This window comes from Dermacentor albipictus, chromosome 1 (assembly GCF_038994185.2).
Source record: "Dermacentor albipictus isolate Rhodes 1998 colony chromosome 1, USDA_Dalb.pri_finalv2, whole genome shotgun sequence".
NCBI lineage: Eukaryota > Metazoa > Arthropoda > Arachnida > Ixodida > Ixodidae > Dermacentor > Dermacentor albipictus.
In genome coordinates, this window is record NC_091821.1 from 355,284,233 (window position 1) to 355,302,937 (window position 18,705).

Genomic DNA, 18,705 nt, shown 5'->3' on the forward strand with positions numbered 1-18,705 from the left:
TAAAGAAAATATTACGCGAACTTTAGAACTATATCAGTTCTAAACCAGCAAAACAGTGCATGCCGCTGCTATGAAAAATGTATAGGCCGTGAAATGAACAAGTTAAGGACAAACATTTTAATGAAACTTTATCATTCAAGAACCTTGTTTACATTTTTGTAAGTACGCAACGGCCAAGAAAAAATCACCATGATGCTTTCCTTTGTTTCTGTGTATTACGCAGGAGCAGTTGTCACCAGTCGTGTATTGGGAGTAATTGCACCGAAATTATAGTCACAACAGAGAGCACATATAGAAAGCACGAGTTCTGCAAAATATACGAGGGCAAGCCAAACGAAAGTGAGCCAATGCGAATATATCACAAACGGAGTACTTTACTTAAAAGTAGTCTCCATGAGCATTTAGACATTTGTCCCACTGTCTAGCGAGTCGCGTAATTCCTGTCTCATGAAGATCCTTTAGTTGCTGCTTCAATATGTCTGTAACTAACTCTTTCCCGTCATCGTCCGACACAAGTCTGGTCCCCTTGAGCCCTGTTTTAAATTGCCCCAAAATGTGGAAGTCGCAAGGCGACAGGTCTGCGCTGTATGGCGGATGTTACAGCGTTTCCCACTTGATCTTTGCCAGTTTTATGTTAACCACATCAACGACGCGGGGACGGGCATTGTAATTGAGCAAGATGACCCCCTTCGTCAATTTTCCACGTCGTTTGTTCTTGATTGCGACACGCAGCTGATCCGGCGTTTCACAATATTGGAAACGATAGATAGCCTCTTTAGATTTAGCAAATTCGACCAGTAATGGCCCCTGACAATCGAAAAAAGAGTCAACACCTTTCCAGCGGAAATGACGGCTTTTGCTTTCTTTGGGCGTGGTGAATTCGAATGTTTCCACTGTAAGCGTTGCGGTCGTGTTTCAAGCTCACAATAGTGGCAGCCTGATTCGTCTGCAGTGACAACTGCAGACGTCACACTCATTCACACTCAGTCTTTATTGGGATGCCTCTGAGGGAGTAGGTTGGGCACGCATCACTTTTGTTGTGGCTGATACTCATGGCTGCACTTCTTGCAGTGCTACTACAATGTTTGTTATTGTAGGCCCAGTCGTTTACCTTTACGGAATGTATCTGTTTCAAGCACGTATGTTGTACACCGGCATAGTGTTGCAATAGAAGTGTTAACTTGTTAATCAAACACATTCTGCGAAGATGCATTAGGAACTTGGTTTTGAGTTGATCTTTTTCCTGACTACAGTTTCTAGTGTCGCAGCGAGAAACATTTTAGTAGATTTGGGCAGTTTAAGCATAGCGACTGCACAAAGCACTGATGACACCTATTTACCTTCCCCGCAATGCACTCGTACCATCTGCTCTCTCCATAAACAAAAAGAAAATAGATTAAAAAGCAATTACGGTTTCATTGACTCAGTATGTGCTGCTTCTCAAGCAGGCATCGAAGCAATCATACGCGGCTGCATGCATTGGTCTTGCATGATGCAGGCCCTTCTATGCATTGCACACGGCGCACATGTTGCAAACAAACCATTTCTTTTTGTAGTGCTCAAGTATAAGGACACACTGACTCAAACATGACTGCGCTGTGTCATGTTTCCTTCAGTGCGTCAGCGTTCTTCAGTGCTGCACGAGCGATTTACCCCCAAAAAGCCCATAAGACGCATGCACTTGAAAAAAAGTTAGTGAAGGAGTACTGTGAACTTGTACTTAAATGGGTTCACATGCCAAATAGTATAGCTGTCAGCTGAAACGGGCGGCAGTGCTAACGACGTACGTACTTCCCATTGTTCGGCTACTAGTGTCTGTCGCTTTCGAAAGTTATCTTTGCCACTGGAAATATCGCAGAGCTGACCCGTTAAACTTGAGTCACCTGAGACCACACGAAACACACCGCGGTTCACCATCCGAAGTTCCACACAGTTCATTCACCACATCACACATGACACGACGTCAGGAGTGCCATATTTTAAATCACTGCGGCGCCAAACGGAACTCAAGATTCATTTCTTGTGACACAGTTTGTCAGCTGGGTTCATTCACTCGCCAGTTACGAAGTAGATGGCCGCGCTAGGCCTACGCGTAACGTAAACATCGGCGGTAAGCGAGTGCTGATTATCCAGACTGCGGAGTTCGGAAGCATGTTTCCGTTAGTTTCGAGCACGACAATATACACACACACCAAGCACAGACGTTGCGGCAATCGTGATTCGGTTGGACGTTTTAGCAGACGATTGCACTGAGACCGGCGGAAGCCAGTGGGCAGGTTGGATTTGTCGGCGTCGTTCGAAGTCGGTTCGGATCCACGTCGCACTGCCATAGTCCACGGTCGTCGGTCGTGTCGTTGTCGGCCTACTATTACAACACTGTCTTTCAGGAACACTGTCGCGCGCGTCGTGCATCCAAACAACTCCGACGATCGTTGGTGCCGGCGTCTCCGCATCGGCGGCCATCATAGGGATAGCACCCGGAGGCCTCGCAGACTCCGATTGGTTGATGCCGGCGACGCATCGCAGTCTCTTATTTGTGCACGCCGGCGAAGCGTCGCCGCGCTTCGCCCGGTCCCCGACCGACGCTTTTGACGCATTGGCGCGTGCCGAAGCTTGCCGACGCGTGCCTCATTGGTCGTTATGGTCAGTCATTTTGTATCGAGTTACTATGCAACGAGCGATCAGTCAGCCTGTAAAGAAAGCCACGTCGATGAGCGCGCGCGTGCACTACGACATCATCAGGCGTGCATCATCAAGTGCATCGAACCTGCAGCAGCTATCAAGGCGCAGCCTCCTGCACTACCTTACTGAAAAGCCCTTTAGTATAAAGCAAGCCGAGAGTCACAAGTTTAAGTTGGCCAACAGAATTACGCATTGAGTGCAGATACTTAGCCAATTAGTTCGTAACGAAGACTGCCGTCCTACAACAAAGAGGGTTTAGAGCCGCCGTCTAATGTGCGCCTTACGCCCAATCCCCCGCCCCCCCTACAAGGATTCTTCCCTTCGTGCAGAGTTCCCTCCCGAAGCACAATATCTTTTCAGCTTGGAGCGCGGAACAAGTTCCCGATAACAGACGGTGAGTGCCGACGTAGCTCTACAGATGGTATAGTTTCTCTCCTTTTCGTTCTTTCGTTCTTTTTTTTGTATACTCTCCCGGACCGGCCGCAGAGATGCAGTGCGAGCGTCTTCAGGCTCCGCTCTAATTCCTTTCAATCCGGCGCGCAACCAGCGAACCTAATGGTGCCTCCAATCCATTGTCATCACAATGGCGTCGCTCGCCCCGCCTCCCGGAGAAGCCCGGCAGCGGAGACGGATTAGGGTCGAACATTCATCTTCATTAGCCACAACCGTGTGCCGCACTGTCGACGAACCAGGGATAGTTATTCGCGCTCGCCCAGTCTTGTGCCGTCCTCCTATTCCTCCGAGCTATCGCTCAACTTCTTTGGGAGCCGAGTTTCCGAGTCCCGGTTAGACCCCTTCTTTTCCTTGCTTTGTCTCGTAGCCGGCCAGCACCTACGCGCTGTAGAGTCGTCCGCCTTCAGATAAAGGCGTTGTGCGTTACCGCTGTCGCCGCACATCGTTAGTACCTTCCAATGATCACGGAGTTTTCGCGCCTGCACGGAGCTAAATGAGCTGGAACATCGCTTCCTGATGAGGAAGGCGCGAGTCTCGAGCCCCTTTCAGACCATGCTGAAGCGTGTCCCGCAGCCTAGGAGGAGGAGGTTGTAAGCAGCAGTGCAAGGCGCACCGAGCACACAAGGCGTGTCGGTTGCAAATCCGAAGTGTCTTTTTGGCATGCAGCGGGACTTTCTACGCTTACCAAAACGAAAAGAACAGAAGAGAAATTGAAATGCATAGAACACAGATTACTTAGCGCGTCCAAGAAGACATGATATTTCGCGTTCGTGAGGCTCTACTCAAGATTATCGTGCGACAGCTTTCAGTTTTAGGTTCTGGACTTGAACGTTTGGCGCCTGACACGCTCTAGAAAGCCGCAGCGCTATAACAGACTGTGAGTGCCGACGTAGCTCTACAGATGGCATAGTTTCTGTCCTTTTCTTTCTTTCGCTTTTATTGTTATACTTTCCAGGACCGGCCACACAGAAGCAGTGCGAGCGTCTTCAGGCTCCGCTCTAATTCCTTTCAGTCCGCGAAAGAAATGTATTTTCCATCTGTACTCTTCAATGTTATGCACGTGTGAATCCATAAATATTTTTTATTATTATTATTACACAAGCTCAGCTTTGCAAAGACTGCCAATATGCACAATGCGCAGGCGCACTATTGTCTTCAGCAGTGGAAGGTAGTCTTTTCTGGCATGCATTGCTTCCTCAGACCACTCACTCTGGCATTTCTGGTGACAGCATGGCGAGAGGGTGAAGAAGAATTACTTTGAACGTTTTATTGTAGTTACTAAAACTTAACGTAGCAGCTTCTCATCCGCGTAGCAGTTTGTACAGTTAGGAAATGTTGCTAACCAAGCAATCGCGGTGGAAAGCTGGGCTAACGATAACTCGAGGCAGCCATCCTCTTTGCAACTGACTTGAGGTGTGTTTATAAAGGAGCAAAATTTTCTCAATTCCCAGACTTATAAATTCATCTCTCTCTCTCTCTCTCTCTCTCTGCAACTCGCTGCAAGCACTAGCGGCGTCGAGGCAGCCTCATTGCTCTCGTTGGAAGCCGTTTATCGCGAGCGAAATATGCGGCTAAAGCTGCTTTGTCCCCGAAGTTAAGAAGAATGGAGCGACAGAGAGGAGAGGAACGCCCATTTAGTTTCACCAGTTCAGAGGCGGCAGCAGCAGCAGCAGCAGCACGGCATTCCTAACGGTGGCGCCAGAATGCTTGCCAAGACAGACTCGCATAGCTTTTTTTTTGTTATTATTATTCATTCTCCGGTTCCATTTAAACAACCCTGTAATGAAGCTTGCCCACGCACAGTGAAGTCGGCATGACGCACCGTCTCTCACGCAAAGCTTGCAGGAGATGCGGGAAAGTATGACTCCAGCGTTCTGGTATTTTCGTGCAGCGCTAGGCCGGGGTGAGAGCGAGAAAATATTTTACATTATTGCACTCACGCGAACTCAATAGCGAGGCTTACATTTCTATCCTGCATACGTGAAGCTATTAAATCGAGAGTTGGAACTACTTAGTTATTTAAATTCTCTTACAGGGAACAACTAACCTAACCTAGGCTAACGGATGTTACGTGCCGGTGAAAATTAGCCTCTGTTAAACTGCATACGAAGCCGCACTTTTCGTGCTACACATGCCTCACAGTCTTGGTTAGAAAGTTTCAGTTAGCGTTGCCAAATTGAGATGGCCGCCCTAACGGAAACGGTTGAAGCGTTGTCCAACAGAACCGAATTGTCTTTCCCCAGCGCATGTCAGTAGGATTGACGCTCCAATCAAACGCTTTCGTACCCATATTGAAGCACAGTGTGCTTGCGTTGCAAGCAGGGCCTAGTGTTAGCGCACGCATAGATCGCAGTGGCAGCGGAACTGGGCGCCCGACCGTCCAATATCTTAAATCCTGTAAAAGCGGCAGAGTCGGAATCGTGATGTCATGCAGTGTCCATTGACTAAGATTTGTCCGAGCACAGTTAAGCGCACGTTAGCAGCGGACTGATGAGACGCAAATAAAGTTAAAATTAGCCAGCCACAGAGAGAATACAGTGCTGTAGCGACCATCAGACATTAAGCCGTATTTACTCTGTCCCTCGCAAACGTCCCTCAATTCTATTACATTTCAGTAGAAAATCAACTAAATACCACCGAAGGTCAATAGAAATGCAACATAACTTCCATAACGACTTATGCAAAGGCAAGCTGGACCACTGCGAGGCCTGCACCAGCGTGTCAGGCCCTAAAGCAGGTGAAATGGCTGCCGTGGGGTAATAATGCACATCGCTCAAACTTATTCCTTGAACTATTCGCACTTCCGCAGTGTGTGCAAGTGCTATCGCGAGCAGCAAAAGAAACGTTACGGAACACGTGCGCGTGGCTCTGAGAAAATACGCACGTATATCACAATCATTGGTGTTTTTGATAACGCGTACCGACCGTCGGCCGGGAGAGAATAGATGTTAGATACGAGTAATTTTGAGGCCCAATAGAACGAAACACCGTATGTGTAGTTTATGTAGTAGCGCATGCAGCGAGGGATACAATATCACTAACCAAGTTTCGTTCAATATTTATTAAAAACGCAAGCGAGTATATTTTTCATCTCTTGATGTGAACGCTTAGAAAAGGAATTATGAGGGAATATATTTACGGGAGATGTTTACGGGAGATATTTACGGGAGAGGGACTCGTGAAACTATAGGGCAGTCAAAATGGCAAATGAACATCGTTGGCACCAACCGCAGTAAGGCAGCGCTGTCTTCATCCTCGCCATAGCGAACGAGTTATTGCACCTTATCTACTCGTTGGAATGTTTCGCCGCAAGCGCGACATTTCAATTGCGCAAGTGGTTGATTTTAGCCAGAAGGCGACGAACGGCATTTGAGTGGTCATTGTCGAGGTGAGAATGGCCAGCCATGACGTTGCCCAGCATCCCGAAACATCGTTGATTATTTAGTAAGAACGCTACGCCCTCTTTCGGATACAGGAAGGGTTGTAATGATCGCTCAGCTAAATTTATTGCGCACTTGATGCGTGAAACGACATCGCACTTCTGGTTCCGCCCGCTGAACACAACTTGCGCAGCCGCGCTTCCGAGCCGAGAATTCTTCGCGCGTATTCCACGCCGTCTTTCTAAGCTTCGTCTGAGCTCATTGTTCTCTTCTTGCACAGCCTTTCGCCATACGCCTCCGCAGAATCGTTCCCTGCACAAAGAACGTTTGCGCCGCATTCCATCGCGGAATTGCACTGTCCTTGGAGAAGGACATAGCCGCTCATCACGCGTCCTCCTCGGAGCGAACGCGCATTTCTCATAAAAGCGAGAATTTCGGAGGCGCAGGCTCACTTTCTTCCTCTCGTTCTTTCAGTACCCTCGAATAGACGCGAAGGAAGTGAGGGACACGTGTTTATGACCAAATTCTCCCTCGTACTGGACCGCTTTCTAGAAAACTCAGCGCAATACAACATCAAAAAGAGGATCGAATCTCGAGAACGACAAAAGTGAAGTAACGGAATTTCTTTTCTTTTTCTCTCCCGGCGCCTGTGTTCCAACTTCTACTTATTGATTTCAAATGTCGCCAGTCTAAGCATACGCCATTTCAGATGAGCCATTACGCTGAAGTACTGTGTCCATGACAACGAACAGCTATAAGGTCACAATACTAATTTTTAGCACATAATGGGACGCACATTACGCAGGGCTCATTTTATACACCCGCCGCTGCAGCTAATTGTACTGCTCAGTACAAGGTTAAGGGCCCAATCCCTAGCCACGGCGGCCCTGTTCTGAGGAGGCAGGAAAGAAGAAGATTTGGGGCAAGTTGAACTCATAGCTCCCACGTTGATATTGAACATTAAGCTCCATCAATGAGTCGCAGACAGTCGTAACACGTACAATTATATCAGTACAAACAACCAAACGCGCTAGCAAATATACTGAAAAACGTCTTAAGCTATAAAAGAATCAACCTACTGCGCACACATGTACCACGTGAACAAGTCATTACTGTCTCTTCGGATTTGGAGAAATTCCAAGGCCAGCACTATCACATCGAAAGCAGGGACTGCATCCCAAAACTTCTCTTATGCTTCTCTTCTCTTAAACTTCTCTCTTCAGAACTGACTTTATATTCGGAAATCGCATCATTATCATGCCGATCGCTAACGTAGGTGGCGGGCGCTCGAACACCGGTTCATCAGGGGACGCCTTACGTAAGATAAGTTTTGTGCGCACGCACGCAACCTGATCTTCCTGGAAAAGAACCTGTTTAATAGTTACGGTCTTAGTGAGCTGTTATAGGCTGATGATCATGCAGCAAAGAGTGACTATTTGAGGCAGACACTATGACACGCCCGTTGAGGTCGTACTTTTTCTTCGTCCTATCTTCCTAATTCCCCCTTTTCAACCTGTGCTAGAGCGTTTGTCAGTTAAGACACAGGCACAGGTTACACTGTTTTTTACCTCCCACACGGGGTCATATGGGTAAAGAGCGTAAAATTGGTCTTGTCTGCGTCTCGCATCGCCATCTGTTCCACTTCCCATGCACTGGTTTAACCGAAATAGGTCACGTTTCAAGAGTATGAGGCTGCACCTGAGGGCTCGATATCAGCTTTACACGCCACAGGACAGATGATCAATTAGCGTCTGGTATATTGGTACTTCACACCACAGTTCTGCATAACCTAAATACCACCTTCAGTGGCTGCAGAATTCTGGTGTTAGCCCTTGAAATTAGAGTACCTCAGTACACTACTGCGCCAGGCATCCATATGCGAAACACAAAAGCGCAAATGAACACGCCGACAAGCGCACGCTTAACAAGTGCCTACAACTTTACGACGCCTAGAAACTGCGAAGCAAATGCTCGCGGGCGAATTCTGAACGTTATAGCGCTTCTCGTCGAAAGCGTTCGCATCGTTCTAATCACGTCCGCCATTCGCTTCCTTCCTCAAAACACGGAGCGCCTCGCGTGCGAGCGAAATATCTCGCTTCCGCACCCTCGGGAACGCGCGCGCGCCCACGCAGAAACGGCTGCAAATCCGCACCGGAAAAGCAAGAAAAAAACGTGCACCGCTCGCAGTCGTTATAGGTCTGGCAGCACTAGGTAGCAGCTATAACTGCGCACAGAGTTTCCCCCGCCTTTCTCGGAGTGATTAACGCCCCGCAGGCAAAGTAACGAGGCGGCCGCCTAGCCCTCGGCGCGCGCGCGCGCTCGTTTTCGCCACGAGAAAAGACGCGGGCCGCAGGGTGCGTTGCGCGTGCACGCGCGGGCGCAAGCTGCGCGCTACGTTTCCTTCGCATCGCGGCGCCGAGTTCGTTTGGTCCGCGCCGCGCGCAGAACCGCGGCTCTCGGCGAGAACGGCCTCGCGTTCACACCGGCCTCAGCACGCGTGCGTCTCCACCCGTGCGACCGATGCGCTCCTTTCCAGCCGCGCGGCGGCGGCCGATGCACTCGGCGAGTACAGGACTCGCGCTTAATCGCTCCTTTTCCGAGAATTTCGCCCCTGGTTTTCAGCGACTCTCAAGTCCACGCACAAATAAAAGCGAGCTCCCAAGGTGTGGCTATACGTGAGGCTGTGCTTAAGAAAGTAACGCTTGGTTTCGTTTATATATACATATATATATATATTTCCCGCCGCGTGACAAGTGTTAACGCGCAAAACTCGGTAGTTACTGACGGCCTATCTCTCCAACTGCAGAGACGATGCAGTCGGCGACGGCGATTAAGCTTTCGTCGACGCTAACGCAGGGGTGCGTAGACAAGGTGGACATCAAAGCGCTGCGCGAGACTGTGCACAGCAGATGCGCCGAATTGCTTTAAAATGAGAGAAAAGAAACGTTTACGCTGTGTTGCGGCCCAGACTGCGTTTGTAATTGCCTCAGGAAATTTGTCAGCAGTGGCCGCTTGCTGTCAATGGCCGGGCCGGAGAGATCACGCACTGCATTTTCCCCGTTATGGCCGCGAGGGATGCGACTAGAGAGCAGAACGAGGGGAGTGCCAGCCTCTCGTACATTCATCGCTTGTTCGTGCACCCACTCACCTGCATTAAGCGCAATATCAAAGAGCGCATGGCCGCAATTTGCTGGGATTCTGTGCTTCCGAATATGCTAATCTCCGAATATGCTAATCTCCGAGTATGCTAATCTCGCGTCGTCCGTCCAATACAACGGCCGATCGCGATGAGTAGCGAGTTAGACAGCGACGATAATTTTGACACGTTGGCGCGTAAGAAATCCGGCCCGGCCCCTCTAGATATCGAAGATCTCACGATAACTTGTTTGTCTACATACTATCATATAGTGGACAGAAAAGAACACACACACAACGCCGTGTCGACGCTGTGTGTGTGTGTGTGTGTGTGTGTGTGTGTGTGTGTGTGTGTGTGTGTGTGTGTGTGTGTGTGTGTGTGTGTGTGTGTGTGTGTGTGTGTGCGTGTGCGTGTGCGTGTGCGTGTGTGTGTGTGTGTGTGTGTGTGTGTGTTTTGCGAGCGCTTCTTTTGTTACGCAGCATGGCACGGATCTAGATGCGCAGCAGAGGTCATGTTCGTCGGCGTCTATCACGCACCCGTGGCGAGACAATAAGGTCAAAGAGAAGGATGCAGTCGCCCACTTTTATCTGCTAATTTATTCTACAGTTTGGTCTAGCACAATAACCTTACGCTGACTTACCGACATTGGAAACAAATGCCTCAATTTCCATTTTTAGCCATGATTGCATCACGTTCATGGTAAACTACACACTAACTAATTAGTAAACGATACTGCCATGACCACGCGATCACTTTCTTCGCCCTCAAATGAGAAGGAAGCGATTCGTTTTCGCGCAAGGATTCGCCTGGGCACGGGCACTACCGTGCAAGCGGGCGACATGGACATAAACTTAGTGGTGCTTAGCGAAGATATTTCGAAATCTGAAAGGGCGCGCCTCGAAACAATGGCAGCTCGCTAAACGAGGCAGCGTATATAATTTAGGGAGATGCGTTAAGCGACCCCACGGTAAAACGAAAAAAAGAAAAAAACACGAGAAATGCGAGCGGCTTCCGGTAACTGCTTCCGTATTTCCTTTCAATGCACGCTATTCTGCTAACCAAACAAGGGATCGGTAATATGCGGTGTTTTGTTTCGTATGTCTTCCAGAAAAAGAAATCATTATCACATGTCTTCGCAGACAGCGTCTAGCATGTGTGAAAGACAGGAAAGAAAAACGTACGAGCGGAGACAAGTGGGCGCCTTTATCATTCGCTGAAAACCACACGCACTCTACTAAATGCGGAGAGGGTTCAAACTGCGAAATAAAAATAAAAGCAGGGCTCTCGGAAAGCCTCCGCCTGCAGACCTGTAGCGTATGCAGATGTCTGCGAGCTGAGTACCTGCTGTCGCTGCTGCTGATGTAGAAAGCTTTCAGCCTACGCTGAAAGTAAATACGGGTAGAAAAAAAAATTGTTCAGGTGCAGGAGCGGATGCGGATCGTTTGTAAAAACGAACACGGGTGCACTGTAATCTTCTTTTACTCCTTTCATTCCCTCACAATCCAAAAGGCTCCGAGTGGCTCCTTTTCCTCTGGTAAGCAGCGCTTTAAGAAGAAGAACTGTATTGAAAGGTCCGGCGAGTTATTCGGGGATTGAGAATTGAGCAACGCTTTAATTTTATTCTTGGTCTTTCAATATTTCCTACAAAAGATGTGTCTTTCTTTTTTTCTCTACGTGTCTTTGTTGTTTCTCGTAGTTTTACTCTGCATGCTTTCTTTTTCCTCGTAATCCTCTTTTAAATTCGTGTATAGCTCGACACACGGGCAGGAAGTTAAATGAAACTCGCCGGGTACATGGTGGACCACTTTGACTTTCTTTGCCGGAAGACGGTCGTTAGCTCGTCACCGCCACCTCGCAACGTGAAGCGAAAACAAAAGGCGATCCCCTTGACGTTTACGGGTTGTGCTGCGCTGCCTGTTTCAACTGTGCCATAGAGAAAGAATGAACATCCCTTACGCCGCGTGGGCACCCCCTGACGACGAAGCTTATAAGCGTCAGAACAGGTCTGCAGTCGCGCAAACGCGCGCTGGTCAGCCGATCAGGTCACGTTGGGTTGTGTGTACAGAGACGTCAGGCCAATCGACTGAGGCAGACATGCAAGCTAACAACAACTTACAGGTTAGTAATTCTGCAACGGGAGCTGGTTGAACAAATATCATAGCTTGACACGCTGCTTAAAGGCGTAACAAAAGACAGGTTAACGACAAGAAAACCGAGACAAACTGACGCTCGATTGGTTAGGGCGTGTACCTAACCTTGTACCTTATGTACAAAATACATAAGGTACATAATTCCGAACAGCGTACCCCAAAATAAGCCTACAGTTTTACGTCAGTGAACTAAAGGTCTTCGCATTTGGAACAACACCTCTCCAGAGCATAGCTGACCCACGCGGTTCAAGCTATAACGTCACGTGCAGAGGCAAAAGTTATGCTGACCAGACGCACTGTATAGAAATATGTTACATTACTTCTATTAAAGCACGATTTGGAGGTATGGAAGGTAATTTTGGTGAGTCGGAGCCCTTGTGGTGCAGTGAAGCCTCGATACAGGAGAGCAGCTGCTCCGCATGAGAACCAGAAGACTATGACCTCGTCCTCAAAAGCACAAAGCAACAGCAACTGAGTCGAAAGGGAAGTACGCGTCCATGTATGTTTTGCATGCCTATGTAAGCAGCTTTTTCTTTTATTCAACATATCAGGTAACGTTACATTTGACACGAAAGCGGGCGAAAGCAGCATCCCATTCGCATGCCGCCCTAAGGTGGAACGTTATAACCATCAAGCTGTGCCCACTGGAAGGTCACTAGACTGAACGCACAAGCGATCTTACTCAGATTCAATCAATGCGCAACCGAAGAAAAGATGTCTCCAACTGGCCCCCGTCACTGTTTTCCGACCTAAAACGAAGGAACGAGGAAACGCTGCCACCTTGGCGCCTGCACACTAAGCGTTCACTGCTGATCGTTGAATGTAACTGTTGCAATTATACAATATTCAGAGTAACTTCAGTAACATTGCTGACATTGTCTTTCAAACACCTAACTGGCGCTAAATACGCTGATGCTGCGCTCCCAAACGATGACACCTATTTCGTGCGAACTCACGAAGCCTCGGAGTGTGCTTCCAACCAACCTATGTTTGTCTTCGCGGTTGGTGAAACTTTTTTGGAATGGTCATGGAAAGGCAGTTTCGTATAAATTTATACGCAGCGTCCTACTATGAGCGGCTTCATAAGTCTGCCGGAACCGCAACCCTGGAACAAAATATTTCACGTCTTCTCAGCGCCTACGCAATCCGACACCCTCTGCTAAAGCTCCCGGGTCACCACCTGCAGTCTTCAACCTTCTTTCGAACAGTGCCGATATTCCGGTGTTCTCACTGGGAAAATAGGGTAAAAAAAAAAAACTCCGACCTGGATACGCAACAACGGTGGCGTGTAAATGTGCCAGCGCAAAAACACATCCTGTCGAAATTGTCAGATGAGCACAACGCTTGTTTCTTTCTCACACGATGGCCTCGATATTAGAGCGTCACTACAAAGTACACAACGAACAGGTAACAAAGAGCGCGTGCCGCCGCTGACTATACGTATAGACAGAAAGTGCTGACTAATACAAAATTAAAAAAGAGTGAAGGCGCCGAAACAGCACCGTCGAAAATATTGGATAGAGGGCAGTATGGGTACGATCGCATGTGCGGAGTGGATCCAGAAAGAAAAGAAAAAAAAAAGAATAAAAAACGCGAGCGACACGAAGCCACCCAATGAGATTAGAGAGTGATATAAGGTTGTTTCCGGAAGTGTCCACACAATGTGTGAAACACCAAGGATCGGCGGCCAACGAGAGAAGCGCATGACTCACTGCGGGCACTAAAATACTTCGCATAAATGAAACAAGGCTACAAACCAGGCCCCGATGAACAAGCAACGCAAAAACACAGATAGTAGTAACAATAACCTGTTATAGCGTCGAAAACCTGCCATAGAGAGACGGGAGAAAAGAGTGGAGAGAAATAGCGCTTCACAGTGACAAGCGCAGTGCAAGAAAGCAGCAAACACCCAAGCGGCCACGCGGCCGTAATCGCTTCCGACACCAACGACGCCGCTGCCTTCCGGCGCGGCGTCTAAAGTTACCGCATCCGCAGTAAAGCATGCGAAGACAGGGATAAAAAGAGAGAGAGAAAGAAACTCGCGCAGACAACCGCCACCCGGCCCTTGCCGCGCTTATATTAAATTCCTCCTCTTCCCTCCTGTTTTCTCGTCTCCTGCTTGAAAAGAAACGAAAAAAAAAATAAAACGAGAAGAAGGCGTCACAAGCTCGTCTCGGCCGCAAAACGTGCTAGATTCGTCTTTTTTGCTTCTTCTTATTTCTCTATTTCCTGTGAAAAAAAAAATTCTTTTTCTCAGAATTTTTTAGCTCCGAGTCGTTTGCGGTGCGCTCCGCAACACGCCGCGTTTGCCGAGGTGACGTTGAAGCAAGGGATACGCAACAGAAAGAAAAAAAAAGCGAATAGATTTATTCGGCGAGGCGCTGTGCCGACGACGGCCCTCTTCTCGGGAGTATATACGCGAGAGAAGGCATCAGCCTCCTAACAACGCAAAATTTTCGGCGGCCATTAAAGCAAACTCGGACACACGACAACCGTTTTCAATCTCGCTTGACGAGCAGGGGCAGAGCATAGCGCTATTACGCAGCTAGGAATAGCGTGACGCACCGATGGAAACAAAACCCTAACTAACGCGAGCGCACGCGCGTTGCCATCGCGCGCGTTCAGCTGCGTGGCTATCGAGTTTCAAAATCGGGCCCAAATTTTTCCCGAGGCGAAGTTGACAGTACCGCTGCTTCGCCTGCAGGGTGTAATAAGCGATAGAGACGCACCAGTCCCCACCAAATGTATAGAACGACAATGCTTACGCATCCTTCCCCGCCTCCACCCTCCCCTTCACGCTAGTTTTTACTTGTTCTTTTTGTGCCCTGTTTTGTTTGTAATTTAGGCCCATTGCAGAAATTGCGTTGGCTAAATGACGACGCATACCGTCCTATGGCCCGTGGTCCCTTTCCAGAGCCGAGTCTTTCTTGGTCCATTCGCTCATCGCGGAACACAGTCACTTTGCTCGTTGTATAAGCGATCCCTCTGTGCGTCTTTCGGTCGTTTAGGATAATTACGGAAGCACGTTCTTCCCCAGAAGGGCGCATAAAGCCTCAACAATGATCGAGGTGTTGCAATAAAGCGATATCGCCATCCCTTGGTTGATCTACTGGCACTTTCGAAATCGCTAGATTTTCAGCGGACATGAGTCTAATATACGTTAATATTTTTCGCGTCGAAAAGGCTCAGTGTTCTTTCAACAGCGAGCGACGTATTGCAAGCTTATCAGTTTAATCCTCTCGTCGCAATTACTTTTTTCAGAATCCCCGCATTTCTTTCTTTTTTTTTTGTCTTTTCGCCATGTAAGCTAAGTGAACTGAAGCAGGCTCGCACAGGGCTCAAATAACGAAAACATCCACGCATGCTAGGAATTTTCTTTGTTGTTCATTAATACCTTTAGACGCTAGCTAAAACCCGCACGCACCAAGAAGAATTAAGACTTGTTTAGACGCGCTACAGAAGGTGATTTGCTAGCAGAAGACAGTTACTCTCTATAACGGAAAAGAAGCTGGTTCACAGATGTGACGGCTTAAAAACCCCTAAGTCACAAGTACAGAGCATTGTTGGATAGCCAAAAATTTCACAGCCGGCGAGTCCTCGACATTGTGCCGGCTGGTGAGCAACAATGTTGTGAGAGTTCGCAGCACGGCCTTGAATCCTGTGTATCTTGACGCAAGCAGCTGTTTTACCATTCATAGTGTGTTTTGTCTCGTAGATTTCCACCACCTTGTAAACCTTCTTCAGCTCTTTAATGGCCGCTGAATAATCAGTGAATATATCTAGTTGTCTCACTGTAGGCAGCTTAGATGTGGCATTTTGGACAGCGTCCCGTGAATGGCTTGAAGTTCCATTACTAAACCGCTCTGGGTTTCGCAGAGAAATCACGCTAGTGACCGCTGATAAAATTATGCCTAGTATACTGAGGAATAATGTCGTCCCGCCGTTAGGTAGGATAGCAGCATCTGTATAATAGACTTTGCATGTGTTAGCGCATGATGCATCGATGATATTGTGTTCGTCAATAATATTTGTTGTTTTTGTTGTTGTGTTGCCTTCCTAACCCAGGTATCCCGTCTATTCCTCTCCCACTTCGACCCCTTGACTCACTCCGGGCCCGTACAAATTTTTCACCAGCCGGAAAATGTTTTCTCCTTCTCTCTCTCTCTTCATTAGCCGGACACACGCACTCTTATCCCACCATGTGTCTGCTCCCTCCCCCTTCATCGTACCAGGGCGGAGGAAGTTGTGCTTAGGACGCTTCGGGTCATGGTGGTCCTTACACCGGCAATGATCTCAACGTGGAACAGATCGCATTCACCACTGGGTGCTGCGTATCCATACTGCTCACTCCCAGTGATGGAGGCAGATATGCGTACCGCCTAATACGGACAAGTCCAGGCTTACGAACGGAACGCTCTCGTCGCAAGCCGGCCTATATACGCTACAGTGTCACAACGAACTATGACCTGCTGCATACCTTATAACAGATTCCACAAAACACTGCTTCAATTCATACACAACGCAGGCCTCACAAGAAATGTATAATACACATATACACATATCGCAATAAAAAAAAAGAAGGGGAAAAGAAGAAGACCCCTCAGCATTAATATGGACGCGTATATGGCTGCAAAGCTTATAATAAAGAAATGAAGATCGCAATAATATATACTGAATCTAAATAACGAAACCCCATTAGCCCTCTCGCAAAGTAATATCTACGCTGCTGCGCCCCACTATATCGCAGTATAACAGTACTTTTCTTCAGGCCACAGCAGCGTTATGCCCCACCGAAACCCGTCGAGATTTATGTTCCTGCCTTTTCGTGTGTATCTCGATACCCAGACATCGATTGAAACGTCGTCGATCGAACTTATGGAGGGAAATGTAGCAGTTCGTTCGGACGACCCCGTGGGATTACCGATAGAGAAAAGAGAGCAGGGGTTGGAGAGGTGTATGTGTGTGCGTAAAAAGATGAAGGAAGGGGGGAAGGGGGCGTTACCCATTTTGAATTTGAAAACCGCACGCGCCCTCAGAATCGTTCAGGGAGAGAGACCTGCCTCCGAGAAAGTCATGCCAAGCGATGCGTAACGAATAGACGTCTATATTTCACGCCCTTTCCTCCGTGTTTTCGCATCAAGGACTCACGCTTAGTATGCGTTATCCATCTGATTCAACTCCCTACCTGTACCTCCCGGCCCCCTCTTTCTGTCTTTTTGTACCTGTTTTTCGGCATAACTTTTTATCTGTGCAAAAGACTGCGGCTTAAAGACGCAAACAAAAAGCGCAAACTAAGATTTAGGAACAGCAAACGCAAAACACGCAAGCCGACGACGTGTAAATAAAGTGCGTTGAAATGAAGAGCTTCGCGTCCCGGGGTCGGAATATTGAGCTCACATATTTACGCATAGGGGGCGCCACCACGCACCTTGGCGTTTGCTTGCGTGACGTTGCCCCGCAGCAGCGAAGCTTTTACACTGCAGTTTGTCCAGCGGCGGAAGCGGGCAAGGCGTGTGCGCCGTCTCGCGCGGATTGCTTGCCGAGGGCGAACACAGTGGGTTAGGAGAAAAGGAAACGAGAAACGCATAAAACACGACGCAAAGCACGGCCGAGGTGCGACATGATTTATGAAACGACTCCCCCCCCCCCCCCCCCCCCTGGCGTTAACTGTCGGTTTTATTGGCTTCCGACGAGAAGTTGCGTTTTCAAGCAGGGAACTATTACGCCGTCAGAGAAAAGTGGAAGAAAGATGAGAAATAAGAATAAGACATATACAGCCTGAGAAAGAGACCGAGGGAAAGAGAAAAAAGAAAGAATTGCGCGCCGCTGTAAATCTCGGGCTCCCATTCGCGACTCGGGCAGCAGTCGAGTGGTTCGTAGCCGTAGCGCTGGAAACACAGCTTCGCTGCTCGGTGTAATCAAGATTAAAATCACGGAGCCGCGTACCACGAAGACTGGGATAGCAAAAAAAAAGAAGAAAAAACGAGGACGCAATGCACCACGTAATGCACCGCGTAAAGGTATGCATATTTCACACCTCTTTCTCGTTTTCCTGGAGCGCGTGCTTCTCGCTTACAGACGAAATTTTTCGCTGTGGAATGCCGTCAACGAACACAGCGGGCCGTTTTGCTTCTAATTACAGCAGAGCGCCTCTATGTAATCAACTGCTCGGCGATGATGACCATGAGCAGCACTGCCATTATTGAAGTATTGGCTTTGTTTAAAAGCTACAGCAATTCGCTTCACTCAACTACAAGTATCCGAGCGTGTCGTTAAATTCAGTATAGTCGTGGTGTGGAGGCGGCCCAATATCTAGCGGATAAGTCTTAACAGACGCAGTAAGAAACCAATTAAACTAAATGAGGATCCATAAGTATACTCGCGATAACGCGAGCAGGGCACGATGTCCTGTCTGGCGCATGTCGTCCACTATACTGCAATTTTATCGCAGTGAAGAAAGGAATGCCTTATCAGTGCAACGTAAACATCGCCTGGCTGGGCACAACGACGTTTAGTTCCGCGAATCAGTATAACGAAGCGGTGCTGCCGTTATTACCGTAAACGAAGGCATTCTTCGGGGGTGCTCAGGAGAAGCGCTAACGTGGTTGTCGTTAGCCTGCGGTCAAAAAAGTAACACCGGCAGCAGGGAAAGTAATCTTACGTGTGGAGTGTTCAAGTGCAATATTTTACGTGCGGCCGCAGACGCCTTGAAGAAACAGGAAGTTTCTTAATTAAAAACGCTCTTTCTTTTTTCGCTTCCTTTACCACTAATCTTCCGGCTTGTACAATAAAGCTCATGTCTCTGCCTCTTTCCAGGTGCCGTTCGTTTGTTGGAAGAAAACTAAACAGTTTATATAACAATAAAAAGGAAAGAAAGGACAAAGGCGTAGATAACCAATTTTCG

At 48.2% G+C, this 18,705-nt stretch overlaps 1 protein-coding gene across 5 annotated transcripts in view; it reads right to left on the reverse strand.

The window, feature by feature from the left end:
• The window catches only part of LOC135902324 (leucine-rich repeat neuronal protein 3-like), a 277,011-nt gene that overhangs the window by 20,068 nt on the left and 238,238 nt on the right, over nt 1-18,705 (reverse strand). The window lies entirely within an intron of this gene.